The sequence below is a fragment of the Pinus tabuliformis genome, chromosome 2_1 (genome assembly GCF_031772625.1).
Source record: "Pinus tabuliformis cultivar Carrire ecotype Pingquan chromosome 2_1, CPIR1, whole genome shotgun sequence".
Lineage (NCBI taxonomy): Eukaryota > Viridiplantae > Streptophyta > Pinopsida > Pinales > Pinaceae > Pinus > Pinus tabuliformis.
This window is the reverse complement of record NC_142299.1, coordinates 110,634,816-110,660,614: the sequence shown is the minus strand read 5'-3', so window position 1 is coordinate 110,660,614 and position 25,799 is coordinate 110,634,816. Positions and strand designations below refer to the sequence as shown.

At 39.2% G+C, this 25,799-nt stretch overlaps 1 pseudogene; it reads left to right on the top strand.

Moving 5' to 3' along the window:
* LOC149199033 (bifunctional nuclease 2-like) lies at positions 1-25,513 on the top strand (annotated as a pseudogene).
* Positions 25,514-25,799: the final 286 nt, after the last annotated feature.

Here is a 25,799-nt window from a genome sequence, read left to right as displayed (position 1 = left end):
ATGAACTCGAGTGTGAAGTTCTTGATAGCAGAAAATGAGTGCATGATTAAGGAGTTGCAAGCAGCCAGGCAGAGAGAGGAACAATCAACAAGATCCACTAAATTAGAGATGAAGAAAGCCATACTTGCTGAAGTATTGGCTCTTAAGAAATTCACGTGGAGACTGTATGACAGGTTCGTCACCATGCACAAGGAAGTTTTCCATCTACATGGTAATCAACAGTGTTGTGCCAAGATAGCGCGAACACTTACATATATACATGTAGCAGTTGATCATGTACAGACATGGAAAATGATGTACAAGGGAGCTCTGCTTCACTTGCATAAGATGATGAAGCCATAGGTAGATTTGGACAAAGCACGCATCCAAAGTCTAATCCAGAACTATGAGGAACTCTTGTAGCTCATCACTAGTGTTGAGGTTCCATATGCACTGTTGTACAGGAGTTTGGATGTTGTGGTGAGAAATTATGGCACCCTATTGATTGGTACACTCTCCGAGGCCAAATAGAAGAACCAAGTCAGACTGGAGCTCGATGCGTACTTTGATAAGTTGATGCTCATGACCACCAATGCAAATTTGCAAGTCAGCACTGATAACATGCGGATGTACATCACCAGTCCAACCTTTCTTAGGACTAAGCTACGCATATTACAGAATGAGTTGGATAGAGGTCCGAAATCAATATACCTGGAAGCAATGGAGGAAAGAGTTCATTTCGACAAAGACATCGTCAAAGAGTACATAGACCCCATTGCGCACTACCAAGCATGGCATCAATTCATCACTGAGGGTCATAAAGAGGATGTTGATGAGATGGTATTTCCACAACCGTTTGTTAGGTCCCTATAATACTAGTGATTCCCTCATTACTATTGTCATTTTTCCCTTATTGTTATTTTGTGCCCCATAGAAGCCCATTATTGTTATTTTTGTGCCCTTATATTATTATTGTTATGTCAGCTTAGGTTATATTGTGACCCCTTAGACTCCTATATATAGCAAGGAGGTTTTTTCATTTGTATCATCCAAGAATTGTTCATTTGTGTAATGTAAAAGAGGTTGCCCCCTCGAAGAGGCTGATTTCTAAGTCGTTGATCTATCTTTTCTATCTTTTTGTGAGCTGGTTTCATAACACCATCCAAGTCTTAGTATTTTCTTGTGTGACTAACTCAAGCCAATTTTGTCCCACATGGGTATATGTGGAAAATGTATCATTTTTGTAAACATGATGGAAAGAGAAATTCCAAGTGTCATTAGTGTAATACAAACAATCATATGAAATGTAAAGATTTTTGTAATAAAGTTGAAGAGCCATGAGGGTAGTCCAAGAGTCACAAAGGGGAATGTAAAGGGTCACCTCACCCTTTGTTATAAATAAAACCTCATACCTCATAGAATGGGCTTTTGGGAGCCAAGATTTTTCTAGGCATTTCTCAGAGAGGGCTTGGAGAGTATCATGACGAGCCTTAGCTTCTCCACAATCTAGAGTGAGTACATCTCTTTGGAGGAGCAAGCGGTGTTGACTGTAATGTGCCACTATTGGGGCTAGTGGTTGTCATGGTTGTATCTATGGATGGAACTTTCACTTTATATAATATAACACAGTTAGCATGTTTCATGCATATGTTGTTATTGTAGTTAAACTATTTTGGTTACTCTAGCAATGCATGTAGTTTTAACTTACACATTGGTGTACTTACTATTCTATATGTGATTGTATGAATCTTATTGATGTGTGTTACTGGTTTAACTCATCACTTTGGATTGTCCACTATTCTTATTTCTAGTTTGTGATGTCATTCAACTTGTGTTTTCCTTTCAGGCTGCGTATTATTATAGGCTTCTAAGGGGTACACTTATTTTCCCCTTCCGTGTGTTAGAACCTTCCCATGCGTCTCTCTTGACTCACTGCAAGGTCACACACTTGCTTCTGACAAGGATATATTTCTTACATTTGCACACTATCGCAGTCAAGGCATAGATTTACAACCTAGTGCTGGGATTCCTAATCCAAATGGTCTGAAGTCTAGTTGGGGCTTCTTACCGGGGAGATCCCCTAACATGTTAGCAGGTCCAGTAGTGTCAACATTTCTGTTGCTAGAAGGAGGGCCAGTTGACAAGTTGAGTCCTCAAAGTCTATTTTGAATCTTCGCACATTTATCATGACTTATGTTACACTTCGTCATCTGATAAGTATGTCTTATCGAAATGACTTTGAAATCTCAGAGAATTTCTTGAATGACTTGTCACATAACACATCTAAAGGTGAAGGTGGAATAGCTTAGCAGAGGCATAGTCTTGCCTTTGCCAATCTATGTGACAAGCTTGAAAACCATGAGGATTACGTGATTTGCACGGTATTCTCATTCACGCTTCATAGGAACCCATTGCAATGGCTTGTCACATTGCCCAAAATTATGTTCACTCATTTGGTAACTTTGTTATAGATTTCGCTAATACTTTCCATAAGTTTGATGATTCAGAATATACAAAAAAATTCTTGAATTGTAGAAAGCCCCTAATGAATCCTTGGTGCAATTCTAGGATCTCTTTCGTAATATCGCATTTCAATTCCCAGAGGATGAAATTGATTGGAAATTTCTCAATGAAATATTTCAGTATCTTCTTCACATATATGAGAATCTTCATATCTTGGAATCATTCAAAATAACCCCAGCATACCTCAATGTTAGAGCTGCTAAATCCAAGGTGTACATGGTTGTTGTCACAAGTGATTTTCCTTCTTCATGTCATCAAACAACTCCGGATGTGTAGTGTGAGGTGGGAGAAGGTGCGCATATATCTGTTGAACTATCACATCCTCCCACCCCACTTGCTCTTAATTTCTGTGTAGATTCGGCTAGCAAGACTGTCGATTTTCATTTGGACTTCTTTCCTCAACCTCGGTCCCCGCATTCTATTGGTCCTCCAGATTTTACTGGGTTGTGTTCTCCTGTTCTGGACAACACACTTGTTTTTCACGTGGATCAAGTTGTTGACAATGTTGGTGTTGGGTAGCCAACCTTTGCTATCATTATTATGAGTATGTGTGGGAATCTGAAGAAGAACCCATTGTGAAGGATGACCTCCTTCTGTCCGCACCTCATTTTCTCTTCCCTGACATCTTAGGTGATTCTGCCATTGTTGATTTCTGTGTGAGAATTCATTCCTAGATGCATCTACTTTTGATCATTCACAAAATACACCAGATGTCAGTTTGTTATTTCATAGCAGAGAGGACACACTTTGTGTTTGCAAATCCACTCAATATTTCATCTATCATTTCCGAAAATGTAGAGGGTGAACATTCTTGCTTCTCATCAACTCCTCTATATGATTCATCATATCAAGAGGATGTTGATGAACATATCGAATTTTTTGATCGTGGTTTTTGTGATCTCTTTTCTCCTTCATTCGATCACGATGTTGATTCATTCACTGCCTATCTTTCTAAGCCACCTATCATCGATGATCTACCTATTGATGAAGTGGAAACCCCACAAGGTGTCGAGACACTTCAACCCGAGCTTATGGTTATCTCAGGTACTTGTTGGCTTGAGGTCGATTCTACACTATATCAGAAATATGTTGAAGTACCGAAGGCTCCTCATCACTCTCATGTTTAGTGAAGGAAAACCTTTCAATTGGTCTAACATGTTGGATCTCTAACTGAAAGTGCATGTATCCAATGCTCGGAGTTCACCCAAGGATTAGCAAGCAAGATTCTTCTTGTCTACCTACCTATTCGTTGCAATCTAAGCCCATCAATATTTTCCTAGCATGGGTTTGGCATGGACACCTTCAAAGAGTGATGTGAACGTATATTGCAAGTTTCTCTCAAACTGTAGCTACTATGGAGTAATGGCTAGAATATCTGACCATTGCATTGTCCCTCTGTACACAATGATCTTTTAACAAGATTTGCCCTATATGTCGTAGGTAGCAATGGACGTGTTGATGAACTTTATAGATTGGCACGCCTCACTTGAGGGCACCTTCAACAGGATGTACATCGTGGAGAAAGGTCTGCATGTGTTGCCGAGGTTTACCTCGAACAAGCTGGTCATACAGGAGGTTGCATACCACATCTCGACAGGGTTATCAACTAGATTGCGTAGGAATAAGAAGGCACCATGGCCTACGCTTCCTATGCGAATTAGGTTGTATGTGACTGGGTGTTTGAAAGAATCAGACTTCAAGAAGTTTAAGTTTGGCACCAAGAGTTTCAATCCGTACATCCACATGGTTTATGTAGTGGCCACTGTGTGAGAGTGTACTATTCTTGGATCCACAAGGCGTGTCATTGGCCAGAGGAAGACCGATGGAGATACTATTATAACTCCTCTAGGCTTAATAAACCTATTAGCGTGGCAGTAGAGTGGCACAGGAGGAAGTGAAAGCTTCACAAACTGCGCTAACACACGTTGAAGACTCTGAACCAGCAATAGATGAAGAACAAGGTGAGAAGCCAGAATAGGATTAGGATATCAACCTCATGCCAAAAGCAACCGAGGTCACTCCACAGGCTTCACCAGCTCCAACAATAAAGCAAGTCCCAAGTGAACAAGGCAATACCATTATCCTTAAGGACCATTTGGGAACAGATGTGTACAACATAGCCTTTAATGAGTAACAACATAGAGTTGTATAAGCACATAGAGCATGCACTCTGGATGAGCATGCATCACCTACATAATTTGAAGAACAAGTGATTTTGTCAGATGTATGAAGACATCTAGTCACCTTGGCTAATGCTATAAAGGTTTATGTCGAAGATATGAACTCGAGTGTTAAGTTCTTGATAGCAGAAAATGAGTGCATGATAAACGAGTTGCAAGCAGCCAGGCAGAGAGAGGAACAATCAACAAGATCCACTAAATTAGAGATGAAGAAAGCCATACTTGCTGAAGTATTGGCTCTTAAGAAATTCACGTGGAGACTGTATGACAGGTTCGTCACCACGCACAAGGAAGTTGTCCATCTACATGGTAATCAGCAGTGTTGCGCCAAGATAGCACGAACACTTACAAATATACATGTAGCAGTTGATCATGTACAGACATGGATAGTGATGTACAAGGGAGCTCTACTTCACTTGCATAAGATGATGAAGCCACAGGTAGATTTGGACAAAGCACACATCCAAAGTCTAATCCAGAACTATGAGGAACTCCTGCATCTCATCACTAGTGTTGAGGCTTCATATGCACTGTTGTACAGGAGTTTGGATGTTTACAAAATATTTTTCGGCAAAGATCACATGAAACATCATTTGTCGACGTGTTTCGAACCAACCAGTGTGGTTCATCGTCAGGATGTTGTGGTGCGAAATTATGGCACCCTATCGATTGGTACACTCACCGAGGCCAAATAGAAGAACCAAGTCAGACTGGAGCTTGATACGAACTTTGATAAGTTGATGCTCATGACCACCAGCACAAATTTTCAAGTCAGCACCGATAACAGTGGATGTACATCACCAGTCCAACCTTGCTTAGGACTAAGCTGTGCATATTACAGAATGATTTGGATAGAGGTCCCAAATCAATATACCTGGAAGCAATGGAGGCAAGATTTCATCTTGAGAAAGACATCGTCAAAGAGTACACAGACACCATTGCACACTACCAAGCATGGCATCAATTCATCACTGAGGATCATAAAGAGGATGTTAACGAGATGGTATTTCCACAACCATTTGTTAGGTCCCTATAATACTAATGATTCCCCCATTACTATTGTCATTTTTCCCTTATTGTTATTTTATGCCCCTATTGTCCCCATATTGTTATTATTGTGCCCCATAGAAGCCCACTATTGTTATTTTTGTGCCCTTATATTATTATTGTTATGTCGGCTTAGGTTATATTGTGACCCCTTAGAATCCTATATATAGCAAGGAGGTTTTTTCATTTGTATCATCCAAGAATTGTTCATTTGTGTAATGTAAAACAGGTTGCCCCCTCAAAGAGGCTGATTTTTAAGTCGTTGATGTATCTTTTCTATCTTTTTTTGAGTTAGTTTCATAACAACATCTGAGTCTTAGTATTTTCTTGTGTGAATAACTCAAGCCAATTTTGTCCCACATGGGTATATGTGGAAAATGTATCATTTTTGTAAACATGATGGAAAGAGAAATTCCAAGTGTCATTAGTGGAATACAAACAATCATATGAAATGTAAAGATTTATGTAATAAAGTTGAAGAGCCATGAGGGTAGTCCAAGAGTCACAAAGGGGAATGTAAAGGGTCACCCCACCCTTTGTTATAAATAAAACCTCATACCTCATAGAATGGGCTTTTGGGAGCCAAGCTTATTCTAGGCATTCCTCAGAGAGGGCTTGGAGAGTATCATGTTGAGCCTTAACTTCTCCACAATGTAGAGCAAGTACATCTCTTTGGAGGAGCAAGCGGTGTTGGCTGTAGCATGCCACTATTGGGGCTACTGGCTATCATGGTTGTATGTATCGATAGAACTTTCACTTTATATAATATAACACAGTTAGCACATTTCATGCTTATGTTGTTATTGTAGTTAAACTATTCTGGTTACTCTAGCAATGCATGTAGTTTTAACTTACACATTGATGTACTTACTATTATGTATGTGATTGTATGATTCTTATTGAAGTGTGTTTTTGGTTTGAATCATCACTTTGGATTGTTCACTATTCTTATTTCTAGTTTGTGATGTCATTCAACTTGTGTGTTCCTTTTAGGTTGCGTACTATTATAGGCTTCTAAGGGATACACTTATTTTCCCCTTTCGTGTGTTAGAACCTTCCCATGAATCTCTCTTGACTCACTACAAGGTCACACACTTGCTTCTGACAAGGATATATTTATTACATTTGCACGCTATCGTAGTCAAGGCATAGATTTACAACCCAGTGTTGGGATTCCTAATCCAAATGGTCTGAAGTCTAGTTGGGACTTCATACTGGGGAGATCCCCTGACATGTTAGCAGGTCCAGTAGTGTCAACATTTCTGGTGCTAGAAGGAGGGCCAGTTGACAAGTTGAGTCCTCAAAGTCTGTTTTGAATCTTTGCACATTTATCATGACTTATGTTACACTTCGTCATCCGATATGTATGTCTTATCAAAATGACTTTGAAATCTCAGAGGAGTTCTTGAATGACTTGTTACATAACACATCTAAAGGGGAAGGTGGAATAGCTTGGCAGAGGCATAGTCTTGCCTTTACCAATCTATGTGACAAGCTCGAAAACCAAGAGGATTACGTGATCTGCACGGTGTTCTCATTTGCGCTTCATAGGAACCCATTGCAATGGCTTGTCACATTGCCCAAAAATTATATTCACTCATTTGGTAACTTTGTTATAGATTTCGCTAATACTTTCAATGAGTTTGATCGTTGAGCATATACAAAAAAATTCTTGAATTGTAGAAAGCCCCTAATGAATCCTTGGTGCAATTCTAGGATCTCTTTCATAATCTTGCATTTCAATTCCCAGAGGATGAAATTGATTGGAAATTTCTCAATGAAATATTTTAGTATCTTCTTCACATATATGAGAATCTGCATATCTTGGAATCATTCGAACTAACCCCAACATACCTCGATGTTAGAGCTGCTAAATCCAAGGTGGACATGGTTGTTGTCACAAGTGATTGTCCTTCCTCATCTCATCAAACAGCTCTGAACCTATAGTGTGAGGTGGGAGAACGTGCACATATATCTATTGAACTATCACATCCTCCCACCCCACTTGCTCTTAATTTCTGCGTAGATTTGGCTAGCAAGACTATAAGTTGTCACTTGGACTTATTTCCTCAACCTTCGTCCCCGCATTCTATTGGTCCTCCAGATTGTACTGTGATGTGTTCTCCCGTTCTGCACAACACACTTATTTTCACGTGGATCAAGTTGTTGACGATGTTGGTGTTGGGTATCCAACCTTCGCTATCATTATTATGAGTATGTGTGAAAATCTGAAGAAGAACCCATGGTGAAGGATGACCTCCCTCTATCCACACCTCATTTTCTCTTCCCTAACATCTTAGGTGATTCTGTCATTGTTGATTTCTGTGTGAGAATTCATTCATGGATGCATCTACTTCTGATCATTCACAAAATACACCAGATGGTAGTTTGTTATTGCATAGCAGAGAGGACACACTTGTGTTCACAAATGCACTCAATATTTCATTTGTCATTTCCGAAAATGTAGAGGGTGAACATTCTTGCTTCTCATCAACTCCTCTATATGTTTCATCATATCATGAGGATGTTGATGAACATATCGAATTTTTTGATCGTGGTTTTTGTGATCTCTTTTCTCCTTTATTCGATCATGATGTTGATTCATTCACTGCCTATCTTTCTAAGCCACCCATCGTCGATGATCTACCTATTGATGAAGTGGAAACCCCACAAGGTGTCGAGACACTTTAACCGGAGCTTATGGTTATCTCGGGTCCTTGTTGGCTTGAGGTCGATTCTACACTATATCAGAAATATGTTGAAGCACCGAAGGCTCCTCATCACTCTCATGTTTACATTGAAAATCAATCTAGTTCACAAAATTCACATCCTCCACCCGAATCACATGATCCCATCGTTCATGCATTGGAGGAATCATACACAGCGAGAAGTCTTGCTAAACGTAAGTTGTCTTCCTTTCTCATGTTTTCTCGTCTGTCACGATAAAAAGAGTGTGTATGTTTATCATCCACGCACAGTGTGATGCGTAACCATGATACGTCCACAGAATTTTTATCTTTTAGTTTTATTATTTTATTTTCTGTAGATATTTTTAAACTCAGAGCATTGTGGTCTTCACTGTTATATCTTTCTTGTTTTTTGGTTTACACATTCATCTTTCTTGTAAACCATGTCTTCACCAACATCGGTCAACCGATGCGCTGATGGTTGCATTGGAAATACCACTTTAGATGAAGATTCCCATGGACTTCTTAGTTTAGGAGTAGGAGCAGTGTTTGTTTTCTTGTTTTTCTTTGTCTGCATGCTTGCTTGTTTGCTTTATTTTCATTGCTTATTTTATTAATTTACTTTCTTGCTTTGTTTTCATTTACTTTTGTCCTTTTCTTTCTATTTGTTTGCTTGTTTTTCACCCATAGGTTTAGTTTCACATGAAACTGTGTGTGGATTTTGTTAGAAAATTATATATTACGGAGCAATGGAACACATAAAATATTGCAGAAATATAAACACAGAAAACACATAAAACAAGAGAGACACAGATATACGTGGTTCACCCAGTTTGGGCTACGTCCACCCCGAACAGCCAGTCCTTACTTTCTATTATCCAGCAAAATGAAGAGACACAACCTACAGCAAATCCGCTGTAATATCCTCTGTTTTCTCTCTCAGTTTCACCTCTCTGTTTCTCGCTCACATGGAATACACATCTATTTCACAGCCTCAAATACAATACCCTCATACAAAGAGAGGGGTTGCCTTCTATGGAAAAAAACCCTAAACTAAACATAAGTTCTACCGTCAGATCATCCGCCTAATGAACGACCCAGATTGACTAGAAATTACTATACTTTTACAAGGCAATTTTACATTTGTTTTTAGCTTTGGGGGCACTGCCCCCGAGCCCCCGCCGGGGGACCGCTGGCCCCCGGACCCCCCAGCCGGGGGGGATTGGCCCCCCCGGACCCCCGCGAGGGGGGACAAGTCCCCCCGCACCACCCCCGCATGGAGTGGTGTACAAACTTCCTGGGGTATACATCCGTCTGCAACAAAGACCTTTGAACAATCATGCTCCACACACAACAATCTCCGACTTGGAGAATGATTGTAGAAACTTCACCGCTGCTTCATTTGCTGGACAATGACTCCTCTTTGGACCTAGTTGTTTCTCATCTTCATCGTCATCCTTGAAGACCAATTGAAACTGAGCATATTCCCAGTTTCTCCCTGGTTACAACTTTTGTTAGCATATCTGCAGGATTCTGGCTAGTGTGTATCTTTTCCAGCTTCAACTCTCCATCTTCCAACACTGATCATATGAAATGGTACTTGAGTTGTATGTGTTTAGTCCTGGAATGAAATGCTGAGTTCTTTGCAAGATGAATGGCACTTTGGCTATCACTGTATAACGTGCCCTTATCATGCTCCTTACCCAATTCACCCATAAACCTTTGTAACCAAATCATTTCTTTACTAGCCTCTGTAGCCGCAACATACTCTGCTTCTGTTGTTGAAAGTGCAACAACACTTTGGATTTTTGAAACCCAACTGACAGCTGTTCCTCCAACAGTAAATACATATCTTGTAGTGCTCCTCCCGTTATCTCTGTCAACTGCCATATCTGCATCAACGTATCCCTGTAGAGAAATGTTTGCACCACCAAAGCATAATGCATGATTTGTGGTACCTTTCAAATATCTGAGAATCCATTTCACTACCATCCAATGTTCCTTTCCTGGATTGTTCATGTACCTTCTTACAACTCCCACTACATGTGCAATATCAGGCCTTGTGCAGACCATTGCATACATTAAGCTTCCAACTGCTGATGCATATGGAACTTTAGACATATAATCCATGTCTTCTTGGGTCTTTGGGCACATTTCCTTGCTAAGTTTGAAATGGCTAGCAAAAGGTGTACTAACTGGTTTTGCATTATGCATGTTAAATCTTTTCAACACCTTTTGTATGTACTCATTCTGAGAAAATGTTAATTTACGATTTTTTCTGTCTCTAATTATTCTCATACCAAGGATTTGTTTTGCAGCTCCCAAATCCTTCATTACAAATGAATTTGCCAATTTTCTTTTGAGCACATTTATTTCCTGCATGTTAGATCCTGCAACAAGCATGTCATCTACATACAATAACAATATAATATAGCTACCATCATTTTGATTTTTCAAATAAACACAATGATCAGAGTGACATCTAGTATAACCTTGTTTAGACATAAACTTGTCAAATTTTAGATACCACTACCTTGGAGCTTGTTTTAAGCCATACAAGCTCTTCTTCAACCTGCACACTAGTTTCTCCTTCCCTTTCACCTTATATCCTTGTGGCTGCTGCATATATATCTCTTCCTCCAAATCCCCATGGAGAAAGGTTGTCTTTACATCTAACTGCTCAAGATGCAAATCTTCAGCTGCTACAAGACTTAAAATGGTTCTGATTGAAGTCATTTTAACAACAGGAGAAAATATTTCATCAAAATCAATACCTTTCTTCTGTGCAAACCCCTTCACCACAAGTCTAGCTTTATACCTCTGTTTTCCTCCATCTTCTTCCTTCAGCCTGTAAACCCATTTATTCTTCAATGTAGTTTTTCCTACAGGTAACCTGACTAAATCCCAAGTCTGGTTTTGCATTAAGGAGTCCATCTCTTCTTCCATGGCTACCTCCCACTTCTTCATGCTTTCAACCTGCATTGCTTCTTCATAACATTCGGGTTCACCGGAATCAGTCAACAATAAATAATATAATGAAGGAGAGTATCGTTCAGGGGGTATACTTATCCTAGTAGATCTTCTAACACCACTTTCAGGTGTTTGGGGTGCCTGTTGTTGTTGTGGTTGTTGATTATTATTTTTTTCAGGCACCTTTCCTTTTTTAGTGATTTCATCAAGAACTGCGTATTCCTTGTTTTCTTTTTCCTGTTTCTTTTCCTGCAACTGATTCTTTTACAAGACCTTTTCATTGAATATTACATCTCTGCTCCTAATGATTTTGTGATTTTCGTAATCATATAAGCGATAACCAAAATCATTAACACCATATCCAATAAAGGTACAATTCTTTGACTTTTCCTCAACCTTTGTTCTATTTTCTTTATCAATATGGACAAAGACCTCACAACCAAAAGGTTTTAAAAAAGAGTAGTTTACCTTTTTACCTGTCCATGCTTCCTCTGGAACACCACCATCCAAGGAACTTGAAGGCCCTTTATTTATTAGATAAACAGCAGTATCTACAGCATCTACCCAAAACTGTAAAGGCAATCCTGCATGCATTCTCATGCACTTTGCACGCTCCATGATTGTTTTGTTCATCCTTTCTGACACACCATTTTCTTGTGGTGTTCTTGGAACTATCTTCTCTCTGCGAATTCTATGCTCTGAACAGTACCTATCAAACTCTTTGCTGCAATATTCACCTCCATTGTCTGATCTAAGACACTTCAATTTCTTTCCTGTCTCAATCTCAACCAAAGCTTTCCATTTCTTGAAAGTATCAAATACATCAGATTTATTCTTAATACAATAAATCCAAGTTTTTCTAGTTGCATCATCAATAAAAGTAACATAATAATGAGAGCCACCGAGAGATGATACCTGAGCAGGTCCCCATACATCTGTATGCACAAGCTCTAATTTTTCATTCTTCTTTTCTTTCCCAACTCTGAGAAATCTGACTCTCTTCTGTTTTCCATAAATGCAATTCTCACAGAAGTCCAAATCAACATTCTTCAAACCTGGCAACAAATTCCTTGAGTGAAGAATCTTCATCCCCTTTTCACTCATGTGTCCGAGCCTATGATGCCATAATGCTGCATCTGCTCCTTTGGATGTTAAAGCATTAACAGAGTTAGAAATACCATTGCATAAATGCAATGTACCAACCTTTTCGCCTTTTGCTATTACGAGGGCTCCTTTGGTGACCTTCCAAGCTTTGTCTGTGAAAGTTGTCACACAACCTTCACCGCCTAACTGCCCTGTTGAAATCAGATTTTTCTTTAGATCTGGAACATGCCTTACCTCCTTTAATAGCCATTGGTTTCCATTTTGCTGTTTTACAAGAACCTTACCCATTCCAACGATTTTATAGGGTTTATCATCACCCAGACGAACTTGTCCAAAATCTCCTTGAACATAGTCATGAAAGTATTTCTTATCAGGTGTGGCGTTGAATGAAGCCCCTGAATCTACCACCCAGGAATCAATAATATTTTCGAAAGAAAGAATCAAAGCATCTTGTAACACCTCACCTGTCACATTTGCTTCATGATTGTTTTCTTGTTGTGCATCTCCTTCTTTTCCCTTCCAAGATCTACAATCTTTCTTTAGGTGTCCTTTCTTTCCACATTTCCAGCACACTATCCCCGATTTGGACTTGGATCTGCCTTTCCTTGATTTACTGCGATATCCTGAGCTCCTTCCTCTTTCCATTTTTCTTCCTCTAGACTCTGCACTCAAAGCATTTCCCGATGTCTCACCGGAGCTTTTTCATCACATTTCCTCGCTAAGGATAGCACCGACAACATCATCAAACTTTAAAGTACTAGATCCAGAAACGAAGTTACTAATGGCCATTACCAAACCATTCCAACTTTCTGGTAATGAGCACAAGAATAACAGAGCTCTAACTTCATCATCAAATTTTACCCCTACAGAACTTAACTGACTTGTAACTGTATTAAAATCATTTAAATGGTTTACAACAGATCCACCTTCCGACATATTCATATTAAATAATCGTTTCATAAGAAATACCTTGTTTGAGGCTGAGGGTTTTTTATATAGTTTCGACAACGTCTACATCAAACCCTATGTCGTGGTTTCCTTCGAAATATTGAAGGCGATTGACGCAGCAAGGCACAACCGTATTGTTCCGAGTGCCTTTCTATCGAGAAGGTTCCATTCTTCATCTTTCATACCCGTCGGCATCTTTGTTTTTCCGCCCAATGGTAGGTACAGATCTTTCTGATACAGATAATCTTCCATCTGCATCTTCCCCAGCGAGAAGTTTTGGCCGTTAAAGTTCTCGACTCTAAGCTTACCATCTTCCGCCATTGCTCCCACTCAAACCAGGAACCCTTCTTTCCTGCGAGTTTATCAGCCAAATAGACCTTCGGCTCTGATACCAGTTGTTAGAAAATTATATATTATGGAGCAATGGAACACATAAAATATTGCATAAATATAAACACAGAAAACACACAAAACAAGAGAGACACAGATATACGTGGTTCACCCAGTTTGGGCTACGTCCACCCCGAACAGCCAATCCTTCCTTTCTATTATCCAGCAAAATGAAGAGACACAACCTACAGCAAATCCGTTGTAATATCCTCTGTTTTCTCTCACTGTTTCACCTCTCTGTTTCTCGCTCACATGGAATACACATCTATTTCACAGCCTCAAATACAATACCCTCATACAAAGAGAGGGGTTGCCTTCTAGGGCAAAAAACCCTAAACTAAACATAAGTTCTACCGTCAGATCATCCACCTAATGAACGGCCCAGATTGACTAGAAATTACTATACTTTTACAAGGAAATTTTACATTTGTTTTTAGCTTTGGGGGCGCTACCCCCGAGCCCCCGCCGGGGGACCGCTGGCCCTCGGACCCCCCAGCCGGGGGGGATGGCCCCCCGGGACCCTCGCGGGGGGGACAAGTCCCCCCCGCAGCCCCTCACATGGAGGGGTGTACAAACTTCCTGGTGTATACATCTGGCTGAAACAAAGACCTCTGAACAATCATGCTCCACACACAACAGATTTCGAGACAAGTAAGGTGAGACACAAGAGGACATATACAACTATCAACACTTGGTTATATGTTGTCCTCTCTCTTTATGCAAGAGCTTGTTGTCTTCAGTCGATGATACCTTGATGGACAATACATTCTATTCAAAGTGAGTCTTGGTGAAAACACAACAATTGCACTTTAAATAGTACCACCTACACTAATCAATCCTTTTGGGTTAACCCTTGTCAGCTCAGTCAAGTAGAGAAAGGTGAGGGGAAAAACCTTAACAAGTATTGTCAGAGGTATACATAAAATACTTCTCTAAAGGGACAACCTCTTTTGCTCTCAATAAGTCAGGGTCCCTCTTCCACCTCTGAAATAAATAAGTTCCTATGCATAGTTCTTTAAAAAATGGAAAATAAAAAAAAATGAATAAAATAAATAAGGCAAAAGAAGAGAAAGGCTTCATACACAGAGACGATGCAAGTAACTCCACCTAGGTATTGACCAGGCTCGTTGGTAGCATAGCGATGCTTATGTCCCTTCATGACTCTGTTGGGGTACTATCCAGGTTTGTTGGCATCGGAGCAACATCAGAGATGAAAGTAAGACTCTAACATTTATATTACCTATGCACCAATATACCCCTCAACCCCAATCAAAACAATTGACTTGACTTGGCTTGGAATTTGTGTTGGCTGATCAAGAGAATGGTAAGGGACTATATCCTTAACTCAAGCTTAGTGTTGAAGCCATGATGATCGAAGAATTGAACAGTACTTTCGGGGGAGTTAGACTCACTTTTCATGAACAAGGTCCATACAAAGAGCTGGAGTTCTACTAGTGCGTCACTAATTTTGTAGCAGCTACAACCACCCTCCAAAATTTTTCCTTCGCTTCGTTTTGGAGCCTCCCTCCTTGAAATCATCGCAACTATCTTGCACTGATCAGGTACTTGTGTTTATTTGATTTCATCTATCGTTTAACAACTTGTGTTCACTCACTTGTCTCATCAGTCAACCATATGAACACCCAACACTTGGTTCATATCTGGTTAGTCGGCTGTTAGGAAAAATTGTGCAAACCTGGAGGATATATTGTCTTCGCATTAGGAATTGCGTAGAGCAGCCCAACAGCTTCCCTACACTCAGAAATTATGCAGAACAGGCAAGCCAGCATTGCTGTGGAAATTGCGCAGAGTAGACCAATTGGCATTGCTCTCCAAAATTGCATAGAGAAGGGCAAGCCAGTTGCATTTCCCTCCAGAAATGGGCATGACTGGCCCAACTGCACTACTCTCCAAAAATGTGTAGAGCAGCCCAGGCCGGTTGCATTGTTCTCTGGAATTGCACAGAATTGGCCAACTGCACTACTCTCCAGAAATGCCCAGAGTAGCCCAGCATCACTGTTCTGGAAAATTGTACAGAGCTCTCTAGCCATCCAGAGCCACTTAGTCCAAAAATAGTGCAGAAGTTTTTTCTCAGTGGTTGTCTGTCGCATTGTGGGTATATTTCTCGATTCGCTATAGAATTGCGCAATCCTTCTTTGCATGTAGGGTGATTGTTCCCAAAAAATAAAAAAATAAAAATAAGTGAAAAATCATCCCTAGATTTTACGGATCTATTTTTAGTAGCAGGAGTTACATGCAAAGTCGTTTTTAGAAAATCCCCACCAAGTGTCACTATTTCCTAGATTTGTGGCATGCACATCATAAACCGTAAGTTTGCCAAATCTATTTAAATAATTCCTCATAGCTCATTCTTCACATTCAATATTGGAGCTCTGAAATTCTTGAGGCATCTAGGAACCTTCAACATAGTTGGTGGAGCTTTTATGAGAAATTTTTTCTTTTCATGCCTTTTTCCGATTGTTCCGTTGCTTTTTAGTTTTCGGTTTCTATGAGTGTTGTCTCCTTAGTTTTATTGAATGACCGTTGTCATTTCAATTTTTTTTAGGTTGTAGAAGTGATTTCTTTCCCTAATGGCGCATGCATAACACTATTTTTCACTCACAATCGTTGTTGCAGTGACTTGCTTCATGAACTTCTTGGTTTTGTCGGTTGACTGGTTTATGCACTTCCTTGAATTGCATGCATGTCTATTTCACTCATATTTTCACATACTTCAAAAACATTCAATCCTTCAGGTTTTTAGGTTTCCAGTGGGAAGATCCAGGTTGGCTTGGCCCAAATCTTGTCTCTCCCAACATGCCCTGTGCATTCCTAGCAATCAAGGTTCTGCCTTGCCTCTAGGAATTGGGCAAAGGCTACCCACACTATCTCACAGCTGTGATCCACACCTTCTAAGAGGAAGTGCCTAGTGCTGCCCACTGAAATTGCACAATGCGCAATTCTAGCCAGCAACTCAGCCTGACTATTCTGCGCATTGCACGGTTTCAGTCAACAGTTAGCCTCACTAGATTGCGCATTGCGTAGTTCCATTCAACAGTCAACCTCACTAGCAACTGATAGTACAAAATGCACAGTTCCAACTGACAATCTCCTAGCTTCCCGGAGTCAATGTTGTGCAATCTTTCCCTTTAGTCCCCTGTTTGTTGCTCGAATGTCTCTCAAGTTGCCTGATGTTTTTAGCTAACATTGTCTCTTTGTGAGTGTCTTCTCTATCTATAGGTACTACAGGTTTTGAGTAGCTTCTCAGCAGTACATGTATCATGGCCTCCAAGAGAGATGGATCAAAAGACACAGTTGAAAGAAGTATTGGGGATGTGGTTGAACAAGGGTCTAAGATCTCACCCATGTACGGAGACATACACATGTTCAACAAGAAAGACACCAGGATCACATGGCATGACATCAAAACTACTTTCTCAGACAGCTTTGAGGAGAATCTAGAGGGCCGAAAAGTCTATGTGAGCATCCATAATTTAGGATTGTACAAGGTTGCATGCAGCTTTCTCATGTTCCCATGGGTAGATGTGATCCACTATATTTTCTTACACACTGATCCTGAGACAATGATATTGAGTAGTGTCAGTGGTGCAAAGCTTGCTTCCTTCAGGACGAAAGATAATCAACAAATGTATCATTTTCTAGTGTCGGTGAGTAGGATGGATGCACCGTTCTACACTCCCAACAGTAACACGAACACAAGGGACATCTTGAAACATTGGGTAAGGGAGCCAGCAAGTTCAGGATGACACCCAACCAGATATATAGGACGAAGACACTCAAGAAGGCATAAGAGTCCTTGGTCACCTTTGCATTTCTCTTGTATGGCCAAGGGAGTATAGAGACCTTCTCGCAGAGTTGGGTTGCTATGTTGGATCAGATGGCAAGTGAAGGTAAACCTTTCAACTGGACTAACATGTTGGCTCTCCAGCTAAAAGTGCATGTGTCCAATGCCCGGAGTCCACCCAAGGATAAGCAAACAATAGTCTTCATGTTTTCCTACATGCTCGATGCAATCTATGCCTATCAATAGTTTGCTGGCATGGGTTGGGCATGGACACCTTCAGAGAGTGTTGTGAACGTATATTGCAAGTTTCTCTTAGACTGTAGCTACTGTGGAGTAATGTCTAGAATATCCGACCATTTTATCGCCCCTCTGTACATGATGATATTTGAACAAGATCTTCCCTACATGTCCCAAGCTACAATGGAGGTGTTTTTGAATAGTGCGTATTGGTAAGCCTCACGAGAGGGCACCTTCATCAAGGTGTACATCACCACAGACTGCTGATCATGCAGGAGGTTGCATACCACATCTCGACATGGTTATCAACTGGATTGCACATGAAGAAGAAGGCACCACGGCCTACGCTTCCTGTGTGAATTGGGTTGTGTGTGAACGAGAGTTTGAAAGAAGTGGATTCTGAGGTCGAAGACTTCAAGAAGTTTAAGCTCGGCACCAAGAGTTGCAATCCGTACAATCCACATGGTTTATGCAGGGACCACTATGTGAGAGTGTACTATTCTTGGATCCATGGGGCATTTCATTATCTAGAGGAGGACCCATGGAGATATTGTTATAACTCCTCTTGGCTCAATGAACCGGTCAGCATACCAGCAGAGTGGTTAGCAGCACTCAAGCTAGTAGCACCACAAGGAGCAGAAACAATAGCAGCAACATGAAGCAAACCTGTGAAAGATAAAGGTAAGTGGAAGATTGTCGAAAGCAAAGAGACGGAGCAAAGCTAAGAAGACCCACTTGTGGAAAAGTTAGATTTGGAGATAGATACAAAGAGGTTACAACGTAAGAAGAGGATATCACAAAGAAAGAGGGAGAAGCAAAGACTAGAAGATGCAGAAAGGAAGTTGTAGGAAGTCTAGCATAAGCTCAAAGAAGAAAAAAGAGGTGCGTAGAAGAGAGAAGGAAGCGCAACATGAGTGTGAACAGGAACATGAGGAAGTGCAAGCACAGAGAATGCAAACTGCACTGATACAGGCTGAAGACTCCAAACCAGCGACAGGTGAGGAACAGGGTGAGAAGCTACAGGAACAGGAACCTGCTCTGCAGGATGAAATGATAGTAGAACATATGGAATTGGATATGGATCAGTCAGAAGAGGATTAGGATACAGACCTCATGGCAATAGCAACCGAGGTCACTCCACAGGCTTCACCAGTTCCAACAACAGAGAAAGTCCTGAGTAAACAACGGGATACCATTCTCCTTGATGACTATCTGGGAACAAAGGTGTACAACATAGCCTTTCATGAGTCACAACACAGAGTTGTACAATCATGTAGAGTGTGCACCCCTGATGAGCATGCGTCACCTATGCACTTTGAAGAACGGATGATTGTGTCAGATGTACAAAGACATCTAGCCACCTTGGCCAATGCTACAAAGGCTTATGCTGAAGCCATGAGCTTGAGTGTTAAGTTATTGATAGCATAATCTGAGCACATGGAAAAGGAGTTGCAAGCAGCCAAGAGGAGAGAGGGAAAATCAACAGGATCCACCAAAGTAGAGATGAAGAAATCCATACTTCCTGAAGTATCAGCTCTTGAGATAGTTACATGGAGACTGTATGACAGGTTCATCACCGTGCACAAGAAAATTTGTCATCTACTTGGTCATCAACAACGTTGCAACAAGATAGCACGAAAACTCACAGATATACCTATCGCAGTTGATCATGTACTGACATGGACAATGAGGTACAAGGGAGCCCTGCATCACTTGCACAAGATGATGAAGCCACATATAGAGTTGGACAAAGCACGCATCCAGAGTCTAATCTGGAACTATGAGGAACTTCTGCTACTCATCACTATTGTTGAGGATTCCTATGCATGGTTATATAGGATTTTGGATGTCATGGTGAGAAAGTATGTTCCTATTTGCAGTTAGAAAAATTACCCAAATTACAATCTGTTTACTCCAGCATATGTTGGAAAGTTATAGAAGGATGACTAGTGCAATCAATCCATTCCATTTATCCCTGGATCTGTTTCAGTTTAAAATAAAAGTATACAAATATACTTGTCCAATGTCTATGCTTTAACCATTCACCTTAAGATGTTTTTACAACATAATATCCTAAGTCTATTTAATATCTTCATCATCATAAAAGCCAACCTATATCCATCTTAACTCCTCATCTACCACTCTTAGGGGGATGAAATCTATTTATCCCTCTGAGCACATGGTAGACCCAGAATTAAGATGGATCTAAGATGATAGAATTTCCCCTTTAAATAGTCTATGCTCACATGAATACCATGGTATTACCATGGGTCAATACCATAGGTTATCATAAACCTGGAGCTTAAAAATTACTATTAGTAATTTATAAAAATTAATAAAATTAATAGTTGATTTTTATTTTATTTTTTATTTTAACCAAGCTCTGAGAGGGATCAAATATTTTTTCACTCTATGCTAGTTTGCATATCACGATATTTGATACCTCTCGAGGGTTAGTAGATCCAAAGTAAAGATGGATCTATGCTGGTTTAATTCCCCCATTTAAATAGGTTGCATTCCAGGTGAATACCATGGGTCAATACCATGTGCCATTTTGGTGAATACCATGGGTCAATACAATGTGCCATTTTTATTTTTATTAATAATAATGTTTTTTGCATGGTATTAATAACAATCTAGTCCATGGTATTTGTCCCATAGTATTTTTCCCATAGGTTTCACCTAAATATAACACAATTTTTTGAATGTTCTTAAATATAAGGTGATTTATGGAGTAAATATAAAAAAATGTTTTATTTGTTTACCATACCTCACGTTTATTTATATTTTTATTAATTTACCATACCTTTTTTACAAATATGGTATTTGGCCCATAGGATTCACTTAAATAAAATCTCTTTCTTGAGCCTTCATAAATAGAACGAGGGTTATGGACTAAATATAAAAAGAGGTTTTATTTATTTACCATGCGTCTAGTTTATTTATATTTTTATTTATTTACCATACCTTTTGAGTAAGTATAAAAAGATGTTTTATTTATTTACCCTACCTCCACTTTACTTATATTTTTATTTGTTTACACCCTTGCATGTATATAAGGTGACTTATAGAGTAAATATAAAAAATGTTTTATTTATTTACCATACCTCTCATTTATTTATATTTTTATTAATTTACCATACCTCTTTTATAAATATGATATTTGGGCCTTTGGCCCCTAGGATTCACTTAAATAAAACCTATTCTTGAAAATGGGCGAATGGAAGGTTGTAACTCCTAATTTCAAGGGCTAAATTTACCTTTTTAACCCTCTCCCTTAAAATAAGGTGGGTTATTTGAGGTGATTTGTAAACATGTACTATGATACAAAATATTCACCCACTAAAAATTAAAAACCCCTTAATTTTGCCAAAGGGCGAACATTCGCCCATAAAATTATCCTTGTTACACACTAATTTAGGAGAGCTAGTTGGAGAGAATCTCTCATCCAAACTAGAATCCTTGGTTTGAGGAACTAACTCTCATGATTTAATTTAATTAATTATTTTATTTGGATTTATAATTGTTTTTAATAGAGTGAGGCTAACATTCCCCCCCAAATGATAAATCCAAAAATAACAAGGAACCATCTTCCAAGTTCTCAAATTTCTCCTCAAAAATCATTTGCCTAAAAAAAATAGCCAAATCTAGATTCTGAAGAAACTGCAATATGAAGAGACCGTGAGCCAGTTGCATTACTGATTCATCTCTGAATGATTCTTGACAACTCCATCATGTGCCAAGCCGCAAAAGGATCCAATTTTCCTTTGCTTGAAAACAACATCCGGTGTCCACTGACACAATTTGATGAACACCCACTAGGGTATTTGTTGATGATGATCACCCATTGGCTGAAGATATCGAAAAACAACTCAATGTTTCTTTCGCTATGATTAAAGCTGCTCATTACTGTTTTTGTTATCAATCGCCCACTGGCGAATTTGCTGATGCTCACTGCCGATGAAAAATGCCCACTGGCTGATGAAGATGCCCACTGGCTGATGAAAAATGCCCACTGGCTGATGAAGATGCCCACTGGCTGATGAAGATGCCCACTAGCTGCTTCGCTGATGTTGTCGAGACTTTCAGTCTGACAACCACTTGTCAATTTCATTAACATTTTCCCCCTTTGTCAGCTAAAAGGAGAGACAATCATCTGCATTTGATATCGAAACTCCCCCCATTTCAGGTGTAGGAGACTTTCACTGTTGTACTCCCCTGTTCAACTGCACAAGTGTACCATCGTCATTTGGCTGTTGGCTGCAATATGTGTGAGTGAATCTGATTGTAAAACTTGTACAATCTTCTGGCTGTGGATGACCATTCCCAGGAATCAATCCATGAATAATCTATCATCAATCTGGCTGACTGTCATTGTTTGCTGCATTTCTCTGATGAATGATTCTGCTTGCCATAATGGTAAAATGGATGGAGATCAAAACACTGATCTTCCAGATGACAAGTTCTTTGACAATGAAAAATTGTCGATTTGTCTGCAACTTGAGTTTGTGTGCATTTATGTTTTTCTGTAACTTCAATTTCTGTGCATTGATGTTTGTCTGCAACTTGCGGAAAACTTGCTGAGGTGATATGTTCAAGTAATCCGGCACTGACAAACTGAATGGGCTTTGAATAATAAGGGATATGTAAGTTGACATTATCTTTGACATATCCTAAGCTGCGTCGATTTCGATTACTTTGAATTTCTTCCCATGGCTTGATGATGGGTTTGGAAGAAAGTTGAACTAGAACAACTTCAACACTTGAAGTTGGGGCGATGAATGAGTTCGAATGATTAGCTATCTCTGGATTGGTCAAATATTTGGAAGCTACACACTTCTCTTGCAACTCAATTCTTTGCAGTTGCGATTCTAGTTGAAGGAACTCAATCGTTTCATGTGCATGTTGAATATGCACTTGAATGTCAGCAAGAGTTGTTTCGCTGATTTGCACAATGTTTTCAGCAGTTGATAACATTAATTTGTGAAGAATTTGGTATAGCTGAATGTGTGTCGCCATGTTGTCTTGCTTACTTTGAGGTCACGCTCGCTTGGTGTAGAAGTCGTGCTTGAAAATTGCATACTTGAGTTGACCAGTGAAATGACAGGCTCGCTTGTATTGTTTGTTGATTGTTGATGCTTTAAACACTTGCTTGACTTGTTGACTGGACGCTCGCTTGATGACGATCACTTTGCTTGAAAGAAACTTATGAATGCTGTAATGAACTTTACACAGGCTTGCTTGTTGTAGATGTCGTGCTTTGAACTTTCACACTTGATTTTAACACGCTCGCTTGCTTGGTTGTTTGATTGACACACTCGCTTTCTTTGATTGTTTGAATGACATGCTCGCTTGCTTTGCTTGCACTTACTTGATTGATTATAGACACTTTGTGCTTTATTGAATGTACTCACTGAATGTGTTGATTTAAAAAAGGTTGTAGAACATTGTCGAAAATGCACCCAAGAGACAAATGACAAGTTCAATCTTGATGACTCAGTTGAAGACTTACTTGACTTAATGTATTCGCCTTAACAATTCAAATTAGGGTGTCGGTTACAACCAAGAATTCACCCTTACAAATTATGATTTGCAAGTTACAATTATGTATTGAGCTTATTAAAAAATGGTGCAAGTGCAATTGCCAAAAAAATTGTTTTTGAATGGCTGCAAAAATTGTTGATGTAGATGACAACTTGATTGGATTTTGATGTAGAAATGTCGTCTTGGCTTGAAATGCTTGACTTTGTAGTGTCCTTAACTTGATTTCTTTGATTACATAATGTGAAATGTTATTTCTTAGAAGATCATCTTATCAAGTTGATGATGTGACGCTTTGTGTTTATGAACTTAAGTGATTACAAGAGTGTTGATTTTAGGAGCTTGATCGATGAATTGTAAACTTTTCTTATGTGCATGTAATTGTTTTGTTGAAGCATAAGAAAAAGAGTGTTTTACAGACTCGACAGAAGTCATGCAAACACACCCACGACACAGTGTGTACCTATGATCCCCTTATTCAATTTCGGGCAGATCTAGGACACAAATATATATATATATATATATATATATATATATATATATATATATATATATATATATATATATATATATATATATATATATATATATATATATATATATATATATATAATAGTGAATTACATCAACTTTCACCTTCCTTCATCAAAAAATTGACTGAACCTTCTAAAAAAAAAATTCATTTCTCTCTCTAAAAAATAAATTTACCTTATCACTCCAAAAACAAAAAATAATTTCACCTTATAACTCCACAAAATCACACCTTATCTCTCCATCACTTCTAAATATAAATTACATTAAAAAATTACAAACACTACTTATCGAGCTCCTTGTTTTTTTTAAATCACTTTGAAAGAAATGAATTAAACTTTTTGCTTTTAAACCTTCACCCTACATAAATAATGGGAAAAAGAATTTGAATACTATTCAACATATGTTTGAAAAAGTTTGTATTTTTTTTCATGCATACCTTTAGCCAAGACCTTTTTAAAAATAATATTAATGTTTCAAGCTTTATCCACCTTGAAAAATAGTCTTTGGAGATAAGGTCAACGCTGGTCTTTTTTAAATATGTCACTTACTCCACGTATAAGCTTCACAACTCTGCAATATTTTATGAGCCTTCAATATCCTACAATAATGGCATCAACGGTGCTCCTACGTCACGCTATTAACTTAGTATATCTCCAGTCTATGTAAATTATGAAAATCTGTGGAATTCATTTGAGGGTAGCAAAAATAAGGGTCAATCTCAATCACAACAAAGGCTAGTGGTGCTTTGTAATAGCTCCTTCTCTTCCTCTGATAATTCTTACTGTGGTCGCTTAAATCAATGGGATGAGAATGATGGTGATTACGTGGAGGCTCATGTGGTTGACACTGAGCTAGTGAAACATCAGGAATTGAGAAAGCAGGGGTTATCAGGATCATCAAACTTATGGCATTCATCTGACCAGTTAACAACACCCATAAATGAAGCAAAAGAATCTCAGGTCGATCAAATCAGCTTTATTGAACATGGTCTTCTCTGGCGTTTTCAAAATCCAACAATTTTCCTCAGAATTGCTTGTGATGGAAGCCTCTTGTTGTCGATTATTGTTAATGAATTTTCTATTGGAAAGCTTATATATGCATTGCACGAAGATGAGAAAGGGGGGCATCCAAATCCATTTCAGTTGATGAGAGATTTAGTGGGAACTCTTGGATATGAAGTGTGATTGATACGGATCACAGAAAGAGTGGTGAACACATATTAAGCTCGCATATACATTGGCAAGCTAGAGGAGAAGGTGATGCTTAGTGTGGATGCACACCCATCCGATGCCATCAATTTGGCCAAAGGACGCAAGGTCCCAATATATGTTAATAAAGCAATAGTCAGCACTGATGCTATCAAGCTTGTATATGGAACACCACAAATTTTAGGAAAGTGGAGAGGAAATAGCATAAAGTCCAGTTATGATCTTTCTTTGGACAGTGCTACTGAAGGGCCAGATCTAATAGTTGAGGAATTTAATTTAGTGAGGAATATGCTAGTAGTTGTTGTTGAGGAGTGCTACAAAGATGCAGCCTTGCCGAAGGATGAGCTCAACAATCTCTGATACTGGTACACATCAGGATACTGATATTTCAAGTCAATTTAGAAGGGTAAATCAATACACAGTGCATCCACTCTAAAGTGAATAATTCAAAAACTAAAAATCACAACACCCAAAAAAAACTCCCTACGCACAGTGCGCAACTTTCTTCTCCTCTAACTCTGTGAATGTCCAAGCTTTCGGTGTTCTGACAGAAAAATTTGTATCGAACATACAGAAATGGTGATTGGGAATATTCAATTAGCGAGTTATGCAACACAGTCACGATACACTAGTCCGATCACCGTAG